Source organism: Spea bombifrons, chromosome 4, assembly GCF_027358695.1.
Source record: "Spea bombifrons isolate aSpeBom1 chromosome 4, aSpeBom1.2.pri, whole genome shotgun sequence".
In the NCBI taxonomy this organism is placed as follows: Eukaryota; Metazoa; Chordata; class Amphibia; order Anura; family Pelobatidae; genus Spea; species Spea bombifrons.
Window position 1 is genome coordinate 113,476,376 of NC_071090.1, and position 15,232 is coordinate 113,491,607.

Here is a 15,232-nt window from a genome sequence, read left to right on the forward strand (position 1 = left end):
CTCCATAGTAAATGAACGTTTGGCATCAGCTATCAACAGTCTCAAGCTGTAAAACAAGCATGCCCTGTATGAGGGTCGAACTCACGACCTTCAGATTATGAGACTGACGCGCTACCTACTGCGCTAACAAGGCAAACGCCGGCTGGCGCCGGTTGCTGAAGCTCTTCATACGTGACGCGTTGCAACATAGTAAATGACACATTTCCTTCAGCGTGGGTAAAAGGCAACCCTGCTTGTCCAGGGACCTGTTTTACCAATGCTCTAAAAGGAAGCTTGCATTGGCCGGGAATCGAACCCGGGCCTCCCGCGTGGCAGGCGAGAATTCTACCACTGAACCACCAATGCATCTGCAACGGTCGACTTGAAAATCCATAGAGATTCGAGTGGTCGGAAAGAAGATTTCTCCCCCTGACCAGAAAGTTATGGAAGCGGTGGTTGGGGGATCAATCAGTTAGTTGCTTATACGTGTAGCTGTAAAAGAAGCGTGCCCTGTGTGAGGACCTGACTCTCGACCTTCAGATTATGAGACCGACATTGAGAAATTGGTTGTCAACCAGAAACTCAAGGTGTCCTAGATGTAAAGTAAGTGCACGTGGACCAACTCTGTGACTGATAGCCAGCTTCAGGTCTGGCCCAAGCCTCATGCACAGCGAGCCTGGATAGCTCAGTCGGTAGAGCATCAGACTTTTAATCTGAGGGTCCAGGGTTCAAGTCCCTGTTCGGGCGCTGCTTGCTTTATTATGAGACTGACGTGCTACCTACTGCGCTAACAAGGCAAACGCCGGCTGGCGCCGGTTGCTGAAGCTCTTCATACGTGACGCGTTGCAACATAGTAAATGACACATTTCCTTCAGCGTGGGTAAAAGGCAACCCTGCTTGTCCAGGGACCTGTTTTACCAATGCTCTAAAAGGAAGCTTGCATTGGCCGGGAATCGAACCCGGGCCTCCCGCGTGGCAGGCGAGAATTCTACCACTGAACCACCAATGCATCTGCAACGGTCAACTTGAAAATCCATAGAGATTCGAGTGGTCGGAAAGAAGATTTCTCCCCCTGACCAGAAAGTTATGGAAGCGGTGGTTGGGGGATCAATCAGTTAGTTGCTTATACGTGTAGCTGTAAAAGAAGCGTGCCCTGTGTGAGGACCTGACTCTCGACCTTCAGATTATGAGACCGACATTGAGAAATTGGTTGTCAACCAGAAACTCAAGGTGTCCTAGATGTAAAGTAAGTGCACGTGGACCAACTCTGTGACTGATAGCCAGCTTCAGGTCTGGCCCAAGCCTCATGCACAGCGAGCCTGGATAGCTCAGTCGGTAGAGCATCAGACTTTTAATCTGAGGGTCCAGGGTTCAAGTCCCTGTTCGGGCGCTGCTTGCTTTATTATGCTAAAACCACGAGTTCAGCGCCGTACAATCAACACTGGAAAGCTTTACTTGACTCAAAAGATAGTAGATAAGCGGGACGGCTTCCCTGCAAACGTTTTAGATATGCCGAACTGTTCTTAGCTGCCAAAAAATGTCTCCTGTATCTATGTGTAAAGAAACAAGATCATTTATAACGTCACCCCCTTTTCTTTCTAGACCTTAGACCAATGGTGCACACACCAGAGTTTGAAGGATATTGAATGTTTAAAGAGAATCCACCGTTAATGCCTCCTGTGTTCACGGAAACAAATAACATACGTGCAGAAAAATCGAGACACCGCCGCCTCTAAACACCAGCCAGCAATCCGCGGATGTACGGTAACGCACAGATGTCCAGACATTTCCTGAATAACGGATATAGTGGTATCTATACAATGCATCATGCAAATAAGGGAGTCATTTCATTTGCAGAAACATAGGCAAAACAGCATGGCCCGTACGGGGATCGAACCCGCGACCTTGGCGTTATTAGCACCACGCTCTAACCAACTGAGCTAACCGGCCGCGTCGGCAGGCTCGGCGCAACAGAGGACCGTGGAAAAAACTCCATAGTAAATGAACGTTTGGCATCAGCTATCAACAGTCTCAAGCTGTAAAACAAGCATGCCCTGTATGAGGGTCGAACTCACGACCTTCAGATTATGAGACTGACGCGCTACCTACTGCGCTAACAAGGCAAACGCCGGCTGGCGCCGGTTGCTGAAGCTCTTCATACGTGACGCGTTGCAACATAGTAAATGACACATTTCCTTCAGCGTGGGTAAAAGGCAACCCTGCTTGTCCAGGGACCTGTTTTACCAATGCTCTAAAAGGAAGCTTGCATTGGCCGGGAATCGAACCCGGGCCTCCCGCGTGGCAGGCGAGAATTCTACCACTGAACCACCAATGCATCTGCAACGGTCGACTTGAAAATCCATAGAGATTCGAGTGGTCGGAAAGAAGATTTCTCCCCCTGACCAGAAAGTTATGGAAGCGGTGGTTGGGGGATCAATCAGTTAGTTGCTTATACGTGTAGCTGTAAAAGAAGCGTGCCCTGTGTGAGGACCTGACTCTCGACCTTCAGATTATGAGACCGACATTGAGAAATTGGTTGTCAACCAGAAACTCAAGGTGTCCTAGATGTAAAGTAAGTGCACGTGGACCAACTCTGTGACTGATAGCCAGCTTCAGGTCTGGCCCAAGCCTCATGCACAGCGAGCCTGGATAGCTCAGTCGGTAGAGCATCAGACTTTTAATCTGAGGGTCCAGGGTTCAAGTCCCTGTTCGGGCGCTGCTTGCTTTATTATGAGACTGACGTGCTACCTACTGCGCTAACAAGGCAAACGCCGGCTGGCGCCGGTTGCTGAAGCTCTTCATACGTGACGCGTTGCAACATAGTAAATGACACATTTCCTTCAGCGTGGGTAAAAGGCAACCCTGCTTGTCCAGGGACCTGTTTTACCAATGCTCTAAAAGGAAGCTTGCATTGGCCGGGAATCGAACCCGGGCCTCCCGCGTGGCAGGCGAGAATTCTACCACTGAACCACCAATGCATCTGCAACGGTCGACTTGAAAATCCATAGAGATTCGAGTGGTCGGAAAGAAGATTTCTCCCCCTGACCAGAAAGTTATGGAAGCGGTGGTTGGGGGATCAATCAGTTAGTTGCTTATACGTGTAGCTGTAAAAGAAGCGTGCCCTGTGTGAGGACCTGACTCTCGACCTTCAGATTATGAGACCGACATTGAGAAATTGGTTGTCAACCAGAAACTCAAGGTGTCCTAGATGTAAAGTAAGTGCACGTGGACCAACTCTGTGACTGATAGCCAGCTTCAGGTCTGGCCCAAGCCTCATGCACAGCGAGCCTGGATAGCTCAGTCGGTAGAGCATCAGACTTTTAATCTGAGGGTCCAGGGTTCAAGTCCCTGTTCGGGCGCTGCTTGCTTTATTATGCTAAAACCACGAGTTCAGCGCCGTACAATCAACACTGGAAAGCTTTACTTGACTCAAAAGATAGTAGATAAGCGGGACGGCTTCCCTGCAAACGTTTTAGATATGCCGAACTGTTCTTAGCTGCCAAAAAATGTCTCCTGTATCTATGTGTAAAGAAACAAGATCATTTATAACGTCACCCCCTTTTCTTTCTAGACCTTAGACCAATGGTGCACACACCAGAGTTTGAAGGATATTGAATGTTTAAAGAGAATCCACCGTTAATGCCTCCTGTGTTCACGGAAACAAATAACATACGTGCAGAAAAATCGAGACACCGCCGCCTCTAAACACCAGCCAGCAATCAGCGGATGTACGGTAACGCACAGATGTCCAGACATTTCCTGAATAACGGATATAGTGGTATCTCTACAATGCATCATGCAAATAAGGGAGTCATTTCATTTGCAGAAACATAGGCAAAACAGCATGGCCCGTACGGGGATCGAACCCGCGACCTTGGCGTTATTAGCACCACGCTCTAACCAACTGAGCTAACCGGCCGCGTCGGCAGGCTCGGCGCAACAGAGGACCGTGGAAAAAACTCCATAGTAAATGAACGTTTGGCATCAGCTATCAACAGTCTCAAGCTGTAAAACAAGCATGCCCTGTATGAGGGTCGAACTCACGACCTTCAGATTATGAGACTGACGCGCTACCTACTGCGCTAACAAGGCAAACGCTGGCTGGCGCCGGTTGCTGAAGCTCTTCATACGTGACGCGTTGCAACATAGTAAATGACACATTTCCTTCAGCGTGGGTAAAAGGCAACCCTGCTTGTCCAGGGACCTGTTTTACCAATGCTCTAAAAGGAAGCTTGCATTGGCCGGGAATCGAACCCGGGCCTCCCGCGTGGCAGGCGAGAATTCTACCACTGAACCACCAATGCATCTGCAACGGTCGACTTGAAAATCCATAGAGATTCGAGTGGTCGGAAAGAAGATTTCTCCCCCTGACCAGAAAGTTATGGAAGCGGTGGTTGGGGGATCAATCAGTTAGTTGCTTATACGTGTAGCTGTAAAAGAAGCGTGCCCTGTGTGAGGACCTGACTCTCGACCTTCAGATTATGAGACCGACATTGAGAAATTGGTTGTCAACCAGAAACTCAAGGTGTCCTAGATGTAAAGTAAGTGCACGTGGACCAACTCTGTGACTGATAGCCAGCTTCAGGTCTGGCCCAAGCCTCATGCACAGCGAGCCTGGATAGCTCAGTCGGTAGAGCATCAGACTTTTAATCTGAGGCTCCAGGGTTCAAGTCCCTGTTCGGGCGCTGCTTGCTTTATTATGCTAAAACCACGAGTTCAGCGCCGTACAATCAACACTGGAAAGCTTTACTTGACTCAAAAGATAGTAGATAAGCGGGACGGCTTCCCTGCAAACGTTTTAGATATGCCGAACTGTTCTTAGCTGCCAAAAAATGTCTCCTGTATCTATGTGTAAAGAAACAAGATCATTTATAACGTCACCCCCTTTTCTTTCTAGACCTTAGACCAATGGTGCACACACCAGAGTTTGAAGGATATTGAATGTTTAAAGAGAATCCACCGTTAATGCCTCCTGTGTTCACGGAAACAAATAACATACGTGCAGAAAAATCGAGACACCGCCGCCTCTAAACACCAGCCAGCAATCAGCGGATGTACGGTAACGCACAGATGTCCAGACATTTCCTGAATAACGGATATAGTGGTATCTATACAATGCATCATGCAAATAAGGGAGTCATTTCATTTGCAGAAACATAGGCAAAACAGCATGGCCCGTACGGGGATCGAACCCGCGACCTTGGCGTTATTAGCACCACGCTCTAACCAACTGAGCTAACCGGCCGCGTCGGCAGGCTCGGCGCAACAGAGGACCGTGGAAAAAACTCCATAGTAAATGAACGTTTGGCATCAGCTATCAACAGTCTCAAGCTGTAAAACAAGCATGCCCTGTATGAGGGTCGAACTCACGACCTTCAGATTATGAGACTGACGCGCTACCTACTGCGCTAACAAGGCAAACGCCGGCTGGCGCCGGTTGCTGAAGCTCTTCATACGTGACGCGTTGCAACATAGTAAATGACACATTTCCTTCAGCGTGGGTAAAAGGCAACCCTGCTTGTCCAGGGACCTGTTTTACCAATGCTCTAAAAGGAAGCTTGCATTGGCCGGGAATCGAACCGGGGCCTCCCGCGTGGCAGGCGAGAATTCTACCACTGAACCACCAATGCATCTGCAACGGTCGACTTGAAAATCCATAGAGATTCGAGTGGTTGGAAAGAAGATTTCTCCCCCTGACCAGAAAGTTATGGAAGCGGTGGTTGGGGGATCAATCAGTTAGTTGCTTATACGTGTAGCTGTAAAAGAAGCGTGCCCTGTGTGAGGACCTGACTCTCGACCTTCAGATTATGAGACCGACATTGAGAAATTGGTTGTCAACCAGAAACTCAAGGTGTCCTAGATGTAAAGTAAGTGCACGTGGACCAACTCTGTGACTGATAGCCAGCTTCAGGTCTGGCCCAAGCCTCATGCACAGCGAGCCTGGATAGCTCAGTCGGTAGAGCATCAGACTTTTAATCTGAGGGTCCAGGGTTCAAGTCCCTGTTCGGGCGCTGCTTGCTTTATTATGCTAAAACCACGAGTTCAGCGCCGTACAATCAACACTGGAAAGCTTTACTTGACTCAAAAGATAGTAGATAAGCGGGACGGCTTCCCTGCAAACGTTTTAGATATGCCGAACTGTTCTTAGCTGCCAAAAAATGTCTCCTGTATCTATGTGTAAAGAAACAAGATCATTTATAACGTCACCCCCTTTTCTTTCTAGACCTTAGACCAATGGTGCACACACCAGAGTTTGAAGGATATTGAATGTTTAAAGAGAATCCACCGTTAATGCCTCCTGTGTTCACGGAAACAAATAACATACGTGCAGAAAAATCGAGACACCGCCGCCTCTAAACACCAGCCAGCAATCAGCGGATGTACGGTAACGCACAGATGTCCAGACATTTCCTGAATAACGGATATAGTGGTATCTATACAATGCATCATGCAAATAAGGGAGTCATTTCATTTGCAGAAACATAGGCAAAACAGCATGGCCCGTACGGAGATCGAACCCACGACCTTGGCGTTATTAGCACCACGCTCTAACCAACTGAGCTAACCGGCCGCGTCGGCAGGCTCGGCGCAACAGAGGACCGTGGAAAAAACTCCATAGTAAATGAACGTTTGGCATCAGCTATCAACAGTCTCAAGCTGTAAAACAAGCATGCCCTGTATGAGGGTCGAACTCACGACCTTCAGATTATGAGACTGACGCGCTACCTACTGCGCTAACAAGGCAAACGCTGGCTGGCGCCGGTTGCTGAAGCTCTTCATACGTGACGCGTTGCAACATAGTAAATGACACATTTCCTTCAGCGTGGGTAAAAGGCAACCCTGCTTGTCCAGGGACCTGTTTTACCAATGCTCTAAAAGGAAGCTTGCATTGGCCGGGAATCGAACCCGGGCCTCCCGCGTGGCAGGCGAGAATTCTACCACTGAACCACCAATGCATCTGCAACGGTCGACTTGAAAATTCATAGAGATTCGAGTGGTCGGAAAGAAGATTTCTCCCCCTGACCAGAAAGTTATGGAAGCGGTGGTTGGGGGATCAATCAGTTAGTTGCTTATACGTGTAGCTGTAAAAGAAACGTGCCCTGTGTGAGGACCTGACTCTCGACCTTCAGATTATGAGACCGACATTGAGAAATTGGTTGTCAACCAGAAACTCAAGGTGTCCTAGATGTAAAGTAAGTGCACGTGGACCAACTCTGTGACTGATAGCCAGCTTCAGGTCTGGCCCAAGCCTCATGCACAGCGAGCCTGGATAGCTCAGTCGGTAGAGCATCAGACTTTTAATCTGAGGGTCCAGGGTTCAAGTCCCTGTTCGGGCGCTGCTTACTTTATTATGCTAAAACCACGAGTTCGGCGCCGTACAATCAACACTGGAAAGCTTTACTTGACTCAAAAGATAGTAGATAAGCGGGACGGCTTCCCTGCAAACGTTTTAGATATGCCGAACTGTTCTTAGCTGCCAAAAAATGTCTCCTGTATCTATGTGTAAAGAAACAAGATCATTTATAACGTCACCCCCTTTTATTTCTAGACCTTAGACCAATGGTGCACACACCAGAGTTTGAAGGATATTGAATGTTTAAAGAGAATCCACCGTTAATGCCTCCTGTGTTCACGGAAACAAATAACATACGTGCAGAAAAATCGAGACACCGCCGCCTCTAAACACCAGCCAGCAATCAGCGGATGTACGGTAACGCACAGATGTCCAGACATTTCCTGAATAACGGATATAGTGGTATCTATACAATGCATCATGCAAATAAGGGAGTCATTTCATTTGCAGAAACATAGGCAAAACAGCATGGCCCGTACGGGGATCGAACCCGCGACCTTGGCGTTATTAGCACCACGCTCTAACCAACTGAGCTAACCGGCCACGTCGGCAGGCTCGGCGCAACAGAGGGCCGTGGAAAAAACTCCATAGTAAATGAACGTTTGGCATCAGCTATCAACAGTCTCAAGCTGTAAAACAAGCATGCCCTGTATGAGGGTCGAACTCACGACCTTCAGATTATGAGACTGACGCGCTACCTACTGCGCTAACAAGGCAAACGCTGGCTGGCGCCGGTTGCTGAAGCTCTTCATACGTGACGCGTTGCAACATAGTAAATGACACATTTCCTTCAGCGTGGGTAAAAGGCAACCCTGCTTGTCCAGGGACCTGTTTTACCAATGCTCTAAAAGGAAGCTTGCATTGGCCGGGAATCGAACCCAGGCCTCCCGCGTGGCAGGCGAGAATTCTACCACTGAACCACCAATGCATCTGCAACGGTCGACTTGAAAATCCATAGAGATTCGAGTGGTCGGAAAGAAGATTTCTCCCCCTGACCAGAAAGTTATGGAAGCGGTGGTTGGGGGATCAATCAGTTAGTTGCTTATACGTGTAGCTGTAAAAGAAGCGTGCCCTGTGTGAGGACCTGACTCTCGACCTTCAGATTATGAGACCGACATTGAGAAATTGGTTGTCAACCAGAAACTCAAGGTGTCCTAGATGTAAGGTAAGTGCACGTGGACCAACTCTGTGACTGATAGCCAGCTTCAGGTCTGGCCCAAGCCTCATGCACAGCGAGCCTGGATAGCTCAGTCGGTAGAGCATCAGACTTTTAATCTGAGGGTCCAGGGTTCAAGTCCCTGTTCGGGTGCTGCTTGCTTTATTATGCTAAAACCACGAGTTCAGCGCCGTACAATCAACACTGGAAAGCTTTACTTGACTCAAAAGATAGTAGATAAGCGGGACGGCTTCCCTGCAAACGTTTTAGATATGCCGAACTGTTCTTAGCTGCCAAAAAATGTCTCCTGTATCTATGTGTAAAGAAACAAGATCATTTATAACGTCACCCCCTTTTCTTTCTAGACCTTAGACCAATGGTGCACACACCAGAGTTTGAAGGATATTGAATGTTTAAAGAGAATCCACCGTTAATGCCTCCTGTGTTCACGGAAACAAATAACATACGTGCAGAAAAATCGAGACACCGCCGCCTCTAAACACCAGCCAGCAATCAGCGGATGTACGGTAACGCACAGATGTCCAGACATTTCCTGAATAACGGATATAGTGGTATCTATACAATGCATCATGCAAATAAGGGAGTCATTTCATTTGCAGAAACATAGGCAAAACAGCATGGCCCGTACGGGGATCGAACCCGCGACCTTGGCGTTATTAGCACCACGCTCTAACCAACTGAGCTAACCGGCCACGTCGGCAGGTTCGGCGCAACAGAGGACCGTGGAAAAAACTCCATAGTAAATGAACGTTTGGCATCAGCTATCAACAGTCTCAAGCTGTAAAACAAGCATGCCCTGTATGAGGGTCGAACTCACGACCTTCAGATTATGAGACTGACGCGCTACCTACTGCGCTAACAAGGCAAACGCTGGCTGGCGCCGGTTGCTGAAGCTCTTCATACGTGACGCGTTGCAACATAGTAAATGACACATTTCCTTCAGCGTGGGTAAAAGGCAACCCTGCTTGTCCAGGGACCTGTTTTACCAATGCTCTAAAAGGAAGCTTGCATTGGCCGGGAATCGAACCCGGGCCTCCCGCGTGGCAGGCGAGAATTCTACCACTGAACCACCAATGCATCTGCAACGGCCGACTTGAAAATCCATAGAGATTCGAGTGGTCGGAAAGAAGATTTCTCCCCCTGACCAGAAAGTTATGGAAGCGGTGGTTGGGGGATCAATCAGTTAGTTGCTTATACGTGTAGCTGTAAAAGAAGCGTGCCCTGTGTGAGGACCTGACTCTCGACCTTCAGATTATGAGACCGACATTGAGAAATTGGTTGTCAACCAGAAACTCAAGGTGTCCTAGATGTAAAGTAAGTGCACGTGGACCAACTCTGTGACTGATAGCCAGCTTCAGGTCTGGCCCAAGCCTCATGCACAGCGAGCCTGGATAGCTCAGTCGGTAGAGCACCAGACTTTTAATCTGAGGGTCCAGGGTTCAAGTCCCTGTTTGGGGTCGGCTTGCTTTATTATGCTAAAACCACGAGTTCAGCGCCGTACAATCAACACTGGAAAGCTTTACTTGACTCAAAAGATAGTAGATAAGCGGGACGGCTTCCCTGCAAACGTTTTAGATATGCCGAACTGTTCTTAGCTGCCAAAAAATGTCTCCTGTATCTATGTGTAAAGAAACAAGATCATTTATAACGTCACCCCCTTTTCTTTCTAGACCTTAGACCAATGGTGCACACACCAGAGTTTGAAGGATATTGAATGTTTAAAGAGAATCCACCGTTAATGCCTCCTGTGTTCACGGAAACAAATAACATACGTGCAGAAAAATCGAGACACCGCCGCCTCTAAACACCAGCCAGCAATCAGCGGATGTACGGTAACGCACAGATGTCCAGACATTTCCTGAATAACGGATATAGTGGTATCTATACAATGCATCATGCAAATAAGGGAGTCATTTCATTTGCAGAAACATAGGCAAAACATCATGGCCCGTACGGGGATCGAACCCGCGACCTTGGCGTTATTAGCACCACGCTCTAACCAACTGAGCTAACCGGCCACGTCGGCAGGCTTGGCGCAACAGAGGACCGTGGAAAACACTCCATAGTAAATGAACGTTTGGCATCAGCTATCAACAGTCTCAAGCTGTAAAACAAGCATGCCCTGTATGAGGGTCGAACTCACGACCTTCAGATTATGAGACTGACGCGCTACCTACTGCGCTAACAAGGCAAACGCTGGCTGGCGCCGGTTGCTGAAGCTCTTCATACGTGACGCTTTGCAACATAGTAAATGACACATTTCCTTCAGCGTGGGTAAAAGGCAACCCTGCTTGTCCAGGGACCTGTTTTACCAATGCTCTAAAAGGAAGCTTGCATTGGCCGGGAATCGAACCCGGGCCTCCCGCGTGGCAGGCGAGAATTCTACCACTGAACCACCAATGCATCTGCAACGGTCGACTTGAAAATCCATAGAGATTCGAGTGGTCGGAAAGAAGATTTCTCCCCCTGACCAGAAAGTTATGGAAGCGGTGGTTGGGGGATCAATCAGTTAGTTGCTTATACGTGTAGCTGTAAAAGAAGCGTGCCCTGTGTGAGGACCTGACTCTCGACCTTCAGATTATGAGACCGACATTGAGAAATTGGTTGTCAACCAGAAACTCAAGGTGTCCTAGATGTAAAGTAAGTGCACGTGGACCAACTCTGTGACTGATAGCCAGCTTCAGGTCTGGCCCAAGCCTCATGCACAGCGAGCCTGGATAGCTCAGTCGGTAGAGCATCAGACTTTTAATCTGAGGGTCCAGGGTTCAAGTCCCTGTTCGGGCGCTGCTTGCTTTATTATGCTAAAACCACGAGTTCAGCGCCGTACAATCAACACTGGAAAGCTTTACTTGACTCAAAAGATAGTAGATAAGCGGGACGGCTTCCCTGCAAACGTTTTAGATATGCCGAACTGTTCTTAGCTGCCAAAAAATGTCTCCTGTATCTATGTGTAAAGAAACAAGATCATTTATAACGTCACCCCCTTTTCTTTCTAGACCTTAGACCAATGGTGCACACACCAGAGTTTGAAGGATATTGAATGTTTAAAGAGAATCCACCGTTAATGCCTCCTGTGTTCACGGAAACAAATAACATACGTGCAGAAAAATCGAGACACCGCCGCCTCTAAACACCAGCCAGCAATCCGCGGATGTACGGTAACGCACAGACGTCCAGACATTTCCTGAATAACGGATATAGTGGTATCTATACAATGCATCATGCAAATAAGGGAGTCATTTCATTTGCAGAAACATAGGCAAAACAGCATGGCCCGTACGGGGATCGAACCCGCGACCTTGGCGTTATTAGCACCACGCTCTAACCAACTGAGCTAACCGGCCACGTCGGCAGGCTCGGCGCAACAGAGGACCGTGGAAAAAACTCCATAGTAAATGAACGTTTGGCATCAGCTATCAACAGTCTCAAGCTGTAAAACAAGCATGCCCTGTATGAGGGTCGAACTCACGACCTTCAGATTATGAGACTGACGCGCTACCTACTGCGCTAACAAGGCAAACGCTGGCTGGCGCCGGTTGCTGAAGCTCTTCATACGTGACGCGTTGCAACATAGTAAATGACACATTTCCTTCAGCGTGGGTAAAAGGCAACCCTGCTTGTCCAGGGACCTGTTTTACCAATGCTCTAAAAGGAAGCTTGCATTGGCCGGGAATCGAACCCGGGCCTCCCGCGTGGCAGGCGAGAATTCTACCACTGAACCACCAATGCATCTGCAACGGTCGACTTGAAAATCCATAGAGATTCGAGTGGTCGGAAAGAAGATTTCTCCCCCTGACCAGAAAGTTATGGAAGCGGTGGTTGGGGGATCAATCAGTTAGTTGCTTATACGTGTAGCTGTAAAAGAAGCGTGCCCTGTGTGAGGACCTGACTCTCGACCTTCAGATTATGAGACCGACATTGAGAAATTGGTTGTCAACCAGAAACTCAAGGTGTCCTAGATGTAAAGTAAGTGCACGTGGACCAACTCTGTGACTGATAGCCAGCTTCAGGTCAGGCCCAAGCCTCATGCACAGCGAGCCTGGATAGCTCAGTCGGTAGAGCATCAGACTTTTAATCTGAGGGTCCAGGGTTCAAGTCCCTGTTCGGGCGCTGCTTGTTTTATTATGCTAAAACCACGAGTTCAGCGCCGTACAATCAACACTGGAAAGCTTTACTTGACTCAAAAGATAGTAGATAAGCGGGACGGCTTCCCTGCAAACGTTTTAGATATGCCGAACGGTTCTTACCTGCCAAAAAATGTCTCCCGTATCTATGTGTAAAGAAACAAGGTCATTTATAACGTCACCCCCTTTTCTTTCTAGACCTTAGACCAATGGTGCACACACCAGAGTTTGAAGGATATTGAATGTTTAAAGAGAATCCACCGTTAATGCCTCCTGTGTTCACGGAAACAAATAACATACGTGCAGAAAAATCGAGACACCGCCGCCTCTAAACACCAGCCAGCAATCCGCGGATGTACGGTAACGCACAGATGTCCAGACATTTCCTGAATAACGGATATAGTGGTATCTATACAATGCATCATGCAAATAAGGGAGTCATTTCATTTGCAGAAACATAGGCAAAACAGCATGGCCCGTACGGGGATCGAACCCACGACCTTGGCGTTATTAGCACCACGCTCTAACCAACTGAGCTAACCGGCCACGTCGGCAGGCTCGGCGCAACAGAGGGCCGTGGAAAAAACTCCATAGTAAATGAACGTTTGGCATCAGCTATCAACAGTCTCAAGCTGTAAAACAAGCATGCCCTGTATGAGGGTCGAACTCACGACCTTCAGATTATGAGACTGACGCGCTACCTACTGCGCTAACAAGGCAAACGCTGGCTGGCGCCGGTTGCTGAAGCTCTTCATACGTGACGCGTTGCAACATAGTAAATGACACATTTCCTTCAGCGTGGGTAAAAGGCAACCCTGCTTGTCCAGGGACCTGTTTTACCAATGCTCTAAAAGGAAGCTTGCATTGGCCGGGAATCGAACCCAGGCCTCCCGCGTGGCAGGCGAGAATTCTACCACTGAACCACCAATGCATCTGCAACGGTCGACTTGAAAATCCATAGAGATTCGAGTGGTCGGAAAGAAGATTTCTCCCCCTGACCAGAAAGTTATGGAAGCGGTGGTTGGGGGATCAATCAGTTAGTTGCTTATACGTGTAGCTGTAAAAGAAGCGTGCCCTGTGTGAGGACCTGACTCTCGACCTTCAGATTATGAGACCGACATTGAGAAATTGGTTGTCAACCAGAAACTCAAGGTGTCCTAGATGTAAGGTAAGTGCACGTGGACCAACTCTGTGACTGATAGCCAGCTTCAGGTCTGGCCCAAGCCTCATGCACAGCGAGCCTGGATAGCTCAGTCGGTAGAGCATCAGACTTTTAATCTGAGGGTCCAGGGTTCAAGTCCCTGTTCGGGTGCTGCTTGCTTTATTATGCTAAAACCACGAGTTCAGCGCCGTACAATCAACACTGGAAAGCTTTACTTGACTCAAAAGATAGTAGATAAGCGGGACGGCTTCCCTGCAAACGTTTTAGATATGCCGAACTGTTCTTAGCTGCCAAAAAATGTCTCCTGTATCTATGTGTAAAGAAACAAGATCATTTATAACGTCACCCCCTTTTCTTTCTAGACCTTAGACCAATGGTGCACACACCAGAGTTTGAAGGATATTGAATGTTTAAAGAGAATCCACCGTTAATGCCTCCTGTGTTCACGGAAACAAATAACATACGTGCAGAAAAATCGAGACACCGCCGCCTCTAAACACCAGCCAGCAATCAGCGGATGTACGGTAACGCACAGATGTCCAGACATTTCCTGAATAACGGATATAGTGGTATCTATACAATGCATCATGCAAATAAGGGAGTCATTTCATTTGCAGAAACATAGGCAAAACAGCATGGCCCGTACGGGGATCGAACCCGCGACCTTGGCGTTATTAGCACCACGCTCTAACCAACTGAGCTAACCGGCCACGTCGGCAGGTTCGGCGCAACAGAGGACCGTGGAAAAAACTCCATAGTAAATGAACGTTTGGCATCAGCTATCAACAGTCTCAAGCTGTAAAACAAGCATGCCCTGTATGAGGGTCGAACTCACGACCTTCAGATTATGAGACTGACGCGCTACCTACTGCGCTAACAAGGCAAACGCTGGCTGGCTGGCTGGCGCCGGTTGCTGAAGCTCTTCATACGTGACGCGTTGCAACATAGTAAATGACACATTTCCTTCAGCGTGGGTAAAAGGCAACCCTGCTTGTCCAGGGACCTGTTTTACCAATGCTCTAAAAGGAAGCTTGCATTGGCCGGGAATCGAACCGGGCCTCCCGCGTGGCAGGCGAGAATTCTACCACTGAACCACCAATGCATCTGCAACGGTCGACTTGAAAATCCATAGAGATTCGAGTGGTCGGAAAGAAGATTTCTCCCCCTGACCAGAAAGTTATGGAAGCGGTGGTTGGGGGATCAATCAGTTAGTTGCTTATACGTGTAGCTGTAAAAGAAGCGTGCCCTGTGTGAGGACCTGACTCTCGACCTTCAGATTATGAGACCGACATTGAGAAATTGGTTGTCAACCAGAAACTCAAGGTGTCCTAGATGTAAAGTAAGTGCACGTGGACCAACTCTGTGGCTGATAGCCAGCTTCAGGTCTGGCCCAAGCCTCATGCACAGCGAGCCTGGATAGCTCAGTCGGTAGAGCA

General features: G+C 48.4%; 28 non-coding genes across 28 annotated transcripts; all 28 read right to left on the minus strand.

The window, feature by feature from the left end:
* Positions 1 to 60: 60 nt before the first annotated feature.
* Positions 61 to 133, minus strand: TRNAM-CAU (transfer RNA methionine (anticodon CAU)). Its single transcript has one exon. It is a non-coding gene; the product is annotated as a tRNA-Met (tRNA).
* A 141-nt stretch (positions 134 to 274) lies between these two features.
* Positions 275 to 345, minus strand: TRNAG-GCC (transfer RNA glycine (anticodon GCC)). Its single transcript has one exon. It is a non-coding gene; the product is annotated as a tRNA-Gly (tRNA).
* Positions 346 to 917: 572 nt separating this feature from the next.
* Positions 918 to 988, minus strand: TRNAG-GCC (transfer RNA glycine (anticodon GCC)). The gene has a single exon. It is a non-coding gene; the product is annotated as a tRNA-Gly (tRNA).
* Positions 989 to 1,855: 867 nt separating this feature from the next.
* Positions 1,856 to 1,929, minus strand: TRNAI-AAU (transfer RNA isoleucine (anticodon AAU)). The gene has a single exon. It is a non-coding gene; the product is annotated as a tRNA-Ile (tRNA).
* Positions 1,930 to 2,029: 100 nt separating this feature from the next.
* TRNAM-CAU (transfer RNA methionine (anticodon CAU)) lies at positions 2,030 to 2,102 on the minus strand. Its single transcript has one exon. It is a non-coding gene; the product is annotated as a tRNA-Met (tRNA).
* A 141-nt stretch (positions 2,103 to 2,243) lies between these two features.
* On the minus strand, positions 2,244 to 2,314 carry TRNAG-GCC (transfer RNA glycine (anticodon GCC)). The gene has a single exon. It is a non-coding gene; the product is annotated as a tRNA-Gly (tRNA).
* Positions 2,315 to 2,886: 572 nt separating this feature from the next.
* On the minus strand, positions 2,887 to 2,957 carry TRNAG-GCC (transfer RNA glycine (anticodon GCC)). The gene has a single exon. It is a non-coding gene; the product is annotated as a tRNA-Gly (tRNA).
* Positions 2,958 to 3,824: 867 nt separating this feature from the next.
* Positions 3,825 to 3,898, minus strand: TRNAI-AAU (transfer RNA isoleucine (anticodon AAU)). Its single transcript has one exon. It is a non-coding gene; the product is annotated as a tRNA-Ile (tRNA).
* Positions 3,899 to 3,998: 100 nt separating this feature from the next.
* Positions 3,999 to 4,071, minus strand: TRNAM-CAU (transfer RNA methionine (anticodon CAU)). Its single transcript has one exon. It is a non-coding gene; the product is annotated as a tRNA-Met (tRNA).
* Positions 4,072 to 4,212: 141 nt separating this feature from the next.
* On the minus strand, positions 4,213 to 4,283 carry TRNAG-GCC (transfer RNA glycine (anticodon GCC)). Its single transcript has one exon. It is a non-coding gene; the product is annotated as a tRNA-Gly (tRNA).
* Positions 4,284 to 5,150: 867 nt separating this feature from the next.
* TRNAI-AAU (transfer RNA isoleucine (anticodon AAU)) lies at positions 5,151 to 5,224 on the minus strand. Its single transcript has one exon. It is a non-coding gene; the product is annotated as a tRNA-Ile (tRNA).
* Positions 5,225 to 5,324: 100 nt separating this feature from the next.
* TRNAM-CAU (transfer RNA methionine (anticodon CAU)) lies at positions 5,325 to 5,397 on the minus strand. The gene has a single exon. It is a non-coding gene; the product is annotated as a tRNA-Met (tRNA).
* Positions 5,398 to 6,650: 1,253 nt separating this feature from the next.
* TRNAM-CAU (transfer RNA methionine (anticodon CAU)) lies at positions 6,651 to 6,723 on the minus strand. Its single transcript has one exon. It is a non-coding gene; the product is annotated as a tRNA-Met (tRNA).
* Positions 6,724 to 6,864: 141 nt separating this feature from the next.
* Positions 6,865 to 6,935, minus strand: TRNAG-GCC (transfer RNA glycine (anticodon GCC)). Its single transcript has one exon. It is a non-coding gene; the product is annotated as a tRNA-Gly (tRNA).
* Positions 6,936 to 7,802: 867 nt separating this feature from the next.
* TRNAI-AAU (transfer RNA isoleucine (anticodon AAU)) lies at positions 7,803 to 7,876 on the minus strand. Its single transcript has one exon. It is a non-coding gene; the product is annotated as a tRNA-Ile (tRNA).
* Positions 7,877 to 7,976: 100 nt separating this feature from the next.
* Positions 7,977 to 8,049, minus strand: TRNAM-CAU (transfer RNA methionine (anticodon CAU)). Its single transcript has one exon. It is a non-coding gene; the product is annotated as a tRNA-Met (tRNA).
* A 1,079-nt stretch (positions 8,050 to 9,128) lies between these two features.
* TRNAI-AAU (transfer RNA isoleucine (anticodon AAU)) lies at positions 9,129 to 9,202 on the minus strand. The gene has a single exon. It is a non-coding gene; the product is annotated as a tRNA-Ile (tRNA).
* Positions 9,203 to 9,302: 100 nt separating this feature from the next.
* On the minus strand, positions 9,303 to 9,375 carry TRNAM-CAU (transfer RNA methionine (anticodon CAU)). The gene has a single exon. It is a non-coding gene; the product is annotated as a tRNA-Met (tRNA).
* Positions 9,376 to 9,516: 141 nt separating this feature from the next.
* TRNAG-GCC (transfer RNA glycine (anticodon GCC)) lies at positions 9,517 to 9,587 on the minus strand. The gene has a single exon. It is a non-coding gene; the product is annotated as a tRNA-Gly (tRNA).
* An 867-nt stretch (positions 9,588 to 10,454) lies between these two features.
* Positions 10,455 to 10,528, minus strand: TRNAI-AAU (transfer RNA isoleucine (anticodon AAU)). The gene has a single exon. It is a non-coding gene; the product is annotated as a tRNA-Ile (tRNA).
* Positions 10,529 to 10,628: 100 nt separating this feature from the next.
* TRNAM-CAU (transfer RNA methionine (anticodon CAU)) lies at positions 10,629 to 10,701 on the minus strand. Its single transcript has one exon. It is a non-coding gene; the product is annotated as a tRNA-Met (tRNA).
* Positions 10,702 to 10,842: 141 nt separating this feature from the next.
* TRNAG-GCC (transfer RNA glycine (anticodon GCC)) lies at positions 10,843 to 10,913 on the minus strand. The gene has a single exon. It is a non-coding gene; the product is annotated as a tRNA-Gly (tRNA).
* Positions 10,914 to 11,780: 867 nt separating this feature from the next.
* On the minus strand, positions 11,781 to 11,854 carry TRNAI-AAU (transfer RNA isoleucine (anticodon AAU)). The gene has a single exon. It is a non-coding gene; the product is annotated as a tRNA-Ile (tRNA).
* A 100-nt stretch (positions 11,855 to 11,954) lies between these two features.
* On the minus strand, positions 11,955 to 12,027 carry TRNAM-CAU (transfer RNA methionine (anticodon CAU)). The gene has a single exon. It is a non-coding gene; the product is annotated as a tRNA-Met (tRNA).
* A 141-nt stretch (positions 12,028 to 12,168) lies between these two features.
* On the minus strand, positions 12,169 to 12,239 carry TRNAG-GCC (transfer RNA glycine (anticodon GCC)). The gene has a single exon. It is a non-coding gene; the product is annotated as a tRNA-Gly (tRNA).
* Positions 12,240 to 13,280: 1,041 nt separating this feature from the next.
* On the minus strand, positions 13,281 to 13,353 carry TRNAM-CAU (transfer RNA methionine (anticodon CAU)). Its single transcript has one exon. It is a non-coding gene; the product is annotated as a tRNA-Met (tRNA).
* Positions 13,354 to 14,432: 1,079 nt separating this feature from the next.
* TRNAI-AAU (transfer RNA isoleucine (anticodon AAU)) lies at positions 14,433 to 14,506 on the minus strand. Its single transcript has one exon. It is a non-coding gene; the product is annotated as a tRNA-Ile (tRNA).
* Positions 14,507 to 14,606: 100 nt separating this feature from the next.
* Positions 14,607 to 14,679, minus strand: TRNAM-CAU (transfer RNA methionine (anticodon CAU)). Its single transcript has one exon. It is a non-coding gene; the product is annotated as a tRNA-Met (tRNA).
* Positions 14,680 to 15,232: the final 553 nt, after the last annotated feature.